This window comes from Teleopsis dalmanni, chromosome 1, assembly GCF_002237135.1.
Source record: "Teleopsis dalmanni isolate 2A chromosome 1, ASM223713v2, whole genome shotgun sequence".
Taxonomy (NCBI): Eukaryota; Metazoa; Arthropoda; class Insecta; order Diptera; family Diopsidae; genus Teleopsis; species Teleopsis dalmanni.
Genome location: NC_051846.1, coordinates 151,886,810 through 151,892,028, shown reverse-complemented (window position 1 = coordinate 151,892,028; position 5,219 = coordinate 151,886,810).

The following is a 5,219-nucleotide window of genomic DNA, read 5'->3' as shown; positions in this document are numbered from 1 at the left end:
TCGCAGAAATTCATAGGAACGTGGATGGACATTTGTTTTCTTCTCATTTCTGTTTTATTCCCGTATGATGTCATCAACATGACACACACAATTAACAACAATAACAAAAACGGCAATTATAGTAAGAACTGCAATCCTTACACACATACGCAACTTGCGTAATTACATGTGATATCTGTGTCCTTATAATCCTTCAAAACGAAAATAATTATTAGACCTTCGAAACCTTAGCAAGTTTGAAGGATGTTCAAAACGAACATTAACGAGAAACTCGATTTGAAGTAATAAATATCGAGAAAATTGTTTTAAGTCATTAAATGCTTCGAGTAATGAAAGGTCCTTAAAAGGATTTGAAGGAGTAAAGGAATTCATTTTATTCCACATTACTTTAAGAATATTTTGTTAGCAGTTAGTAGTTATTTTTTAAGAAGCTTCATTCAGTAATGGTTTCTTTTGAGAATATGCTATAAAATATTACTAGAATTATTTATATATATATATATTGACATATATATAGACGATTGTAACAATAGAAGCAGGATAACAAACCTTACCGTAGTGCTTAGTCAATAGTGCAAGTTCCATGCATCCTTTCATCAAATTGCCTGAGAAATTATTTTTAAATTCACCGCAACTTTTCACTATCGTGATTGTTATACTAGCACATACCTGGTATACACCTATGGATGTATATTATTTAATAGGTGTATATACTATATATATACTTAATAATATGCATATTTGAAATTGACACAGAAATAAATGTAATTGCCCTGACGGTATGAGTTGTAATAATTTTTTAGTGCACTTGCACTTGTGAATGTTGCAGTATTTTCCTTAAGGGTGGCGTCCAACCTCCATATTTTTCCACTTTTCCATTTTTCCTTCGAGCCGTCGGTTACAGTGTTAAATTGCTCTGTTGTTGTTGTCGTTGTTGTTGTTGTTGTGTACTACATTTTTATTCATGCCAATTGAGTTTGTTACTATAGCAGAAATAATTTTTGTTCTTTTGGCGAGCATGCACAGAAATAGTTTAAGGATGAAAGAAAATTTTTATGGCCAATAAATATTTTGAATGCAGTCAAATGGTTTTTTAGCTGACGGTGAAGTGCAGGTGTGTTAAAGTATGGATATGGATATAGAGTACCTATATGTATGGAATTCATTTGGTTTCAATTTATTGAATTAATAGTATAAAATTGATATTTATAAACAGAAATAGAATACCGCCCATGCAATAAAAGAATATTTTTTTATATTGTCCAAGTGTTGTCCTTCAACGGATGTCAATCGAGGAAATCCATAAAATTTAATTTACTTATTACAGATAATCAATATTAAAATTTTTTATTGAAATATTAAAAATAACTTCTTAGCGCGATAATATAGGACTAGATAATATATCCCTAACATTAATATAATGACAACAATAATCTAATATCTATTGGACTTTGATTCACACATACAATTTCCCCCTTAAGGAGTTTCTTAGGGTTTGGTATCCGACCTTATATAAAGATATATTTTATTTTATATAAATAAAAATAAATTCTTATTACAACCAATTTTCAATAAGTTTGTTGATTTTGCTGAACTTAGGTTTTTTTATTTAAAACATAAACTTATAAAAATATTTATTTAAATCAGATCTCAAGATCTTCATTATACATTACAGATGGACATTGAAGATATCTGTAATATGAATAATTTTTTATAAAAATATTTATTAAAGTTTATTTTAGTGTTGCCGAAAAAGCTAAGTTTTCTTTATAATGGCAAAGAAGCTATCTTTAAAATTTAGAGGTTTCTCGAATAGCAAACAAAGAAAGGACGAACACAAAAATTTATTTAATTTTTGGGTGTTTCACTTCTAATTTGACAGGTACGAGTTCTAAGCCTGACACTTGCAGTCCAAACAAATTATATACAGACTATAAACTAATTAAAATTCGATTATTTTCTAAGAAAACTGATGATGAGTACTTGGTAATACTCGAAACAGCGTTGTATGGTCAACCAAATTTCAATAAATTAAATAAATTATTGTACTTGTCCTTTCTTTCTTTGCTATTCGATACCCCTCTAAAAAATATTTATTTAAAAAACATTTTTATTTATTAAAAAACATTTTAAGTGTTAATCTGCAGATGGTTCCTGGCATAGAGAACTGCGATAAGACAGATCGCATGAACATGGAACTTTTCTTTGTGAGAAAATTCGAAGTCCTCATTCTTGACCGATTGGACTGAGACAATGGCACTTCTGGCTAAGAACCAAAAGTGATTTCGTGGTACACCGACGGTTAAAAGACTAAAGAAGAGGTTGGTGCAGGGGTATTTGGTCCTAATACAAGAATCTTGCTCGCACTGGGTATATAGCCCACTGTCTTCCAAGCGGAGATTCAGGCCATTCAGGTCTGCGCTCGAATCAATATTAGTAATGCGTTGAAAGACGCCCGTATCTGTATTTACTCAGATAGTTAAGCAACAATCAAAGCATTATCCTCCTGGAAGTTTTCTTCAAAGCTTCTGTTAGACTGCTAGAATACGCTACAGCGGCTGGCAAGCAGCTGGGTACCTGGTTACACAGGAATCAATAGTAATGAGTCTGCAGACAATTTTGCGAGGACAGGATCTGTCATTCAGCTCTGTGGATTGAAGCCATATTGTGGATTAAGTCGGTCTACAACTAGTTGTCTAACTAACCCAGAAATTAAACTCGTTTACTAAGAAATTTACTAAGGTTTAGTATTTAAAATTTTTTCTTATAGTGGAGTATTTCTGATTTTAGTCTTTTACTTCATAGACAAACACAAAAACAGAAAGAAACTCTTAAAAACACTGACTCAAAAAAGAAGTATCTCTCCAAAGGAATTTTCTAGTGCTAGAATTTCCCTTATCCTACAGTATTTACGACTTTGGTTCTTTACTTTATATACCTTATGCCTTATGTACATAACTGAGAAAGAAAGCATAACCAATAGAAAGAAAGGTTTATAAAGACTAAGCTAAAAATAAAGCGCTTCTCTTATGAAGTTTCCAAAGCCTTAATTCTGGAATTTGTATTATCTCAGAGTATTTTATTCTTTATCTTTATAAGTATGAAAAAAAAACAGAAAGAAACTTTTATCTAGACTGGCTTAAAAATGCAACGTCTCCATTAAGGAGTTTACCAAAGTTCTGTACTAGAATTTCTTTAGCCGTTTGCTTTGTTTGATTAAAGCTTAGAAATTAGAATAATATCGGTGTTCTGCAATATTCTCATAATATTATTTTTGTAGTTAAAAAAAAATAGTAAGTGAGTCTAAACCTTCAGAGGCAGAACTTAGGCGGTGCTTAGAACTTAGATATGGAAAATGTGCGAAAAGTTCTGCACTCAAACCACAAACATAATTTCTCGATTTTATAAATAATATTTTCATAAATAATGTCTTTACAAAAGAATAGTATAGAAATTTAAGAATTAAAAATAAGTAAAATAAAAATAAATAATAATATATTAATTCAATTATTCTACAGCTGGTTTATGATTTCGTTCTAATATATAACACATTTTAACACAACTCCAAGTTTGAACATACAACTCGCGTACGGCTTTGGGTTGACCCATAAATAAATACCATACAGTCTCTGAGCTTCAAATTTGGTAGGGCACAAGTTCAGCTCTTGGAACTTGCAGTCTCAAAAAATAATTTATGAATAATTATATATAAGAATTATTTCCAAAACCACTGATGATGGGTATTTGGGAATACTCAAAACAGTTGTACGGCCAGCCAGAAATTTAATTAATTAAAAATAATAAAAAAAAATGTTTGTTATTGCAATTTCACTAATGTTCTGTGAAAATCTCTCTATTGAAAACCATAGTTTATATTAAGAATTTAGTTCTTTCTCAAAACTGAACAATAGAAATCAAAATAAACAATGCTTTTAAATTCAATTCAGAAAAAGATCGGTTATTTTCATAAATTATAGGTAAATTATATATAATATTTTATTTCATCGGTTGACTTTCAGTATTTGCGAAAATGGAGGGTAACAATCATCTTAGTGAAATTAAATTTTTGGTTTTGTAGAACAATATGTTATTGTAAATTAAATTAAAATTAAATAAAATTTACAAAAACTCTATAACATACGTAGTTTTATACGTACGAGTATAAGATGGAGTAGGAATATGGGAGGTTTATTTCAAACAAGGTCCACCAGGTTAATGGTTTGATCAAAATACAATTTTCAATTATCAGAAATAATTGTGAAACTAATGAAAACATCGAAAAAGTGGATTCAATGATATTGAATAATTGTTGACAAAAGATCAGAAAATGCCAAACCTTATCGAAGGCTTGTGATACATCTAGGAAGACGGCATAACACACTTTTTCCCTTGCATCGCCGATTCAATGGCATTTACAATTATGTGTATTTCATCGATGGTGTTTTCTGAAGCCGAATTCATGGTAATAAACGCGCTAGTAGTAGTTTTTCAAAAAGCTTCGATAAGGTTTGCAATAGTTATATTGGCCTATATGAGGATACTTCATTGGAAGACTTCCCCGGTTTGGGTATCATAATTACCTCATCGAATTTCCAGAATATGGGTACATGTTTCAAACGGAGGCACGAATTTATTAAATCGCATATATGGATTATGCAGTTATTGAGTAAGTTTCATAGAACTTCAGCCGTTGTCAAGTCAAAACCAGGAAATTTTTTGAGTTTAATTTTCAGAATTTGTTCACTCACTTCTTCTGTAGTGACTGGAACAATTGCAGTGCCGCCTTCGGCCCAATTTGTACTTGACCCAATAACATCTTTGCCTTCATTTGGACTGAAAGTTTTTACTTGGAACTCAACATAATTTAATACTTCATACTTAAGTAGATTGGAAGTGTACGTTTAAGACGTTTTTTCACCCTAGTTTCAAGGCAAGAAGTCTTCTCATTTCTAAGTTTGTATGCTGAAGCAATTTAAATAATTGATTATCAAATCTTTTTTGAATTGTTTCATGTATAGTAAGGATATTCAAGTCTTTTTGCATATCATCACTTCTGATGTACTATCTAGCATCTACTATCGTTCGCAGGATTTTTGATTGCAGCTTTTGGATAGTATTTATATTATATTGCAGGTGGTTCCCCATATTTCAATTCCATATTTCCAAATCGGAACAATAACAGTTTTGTAAATTAGTAGTTTGTTATCTATTGACAGACT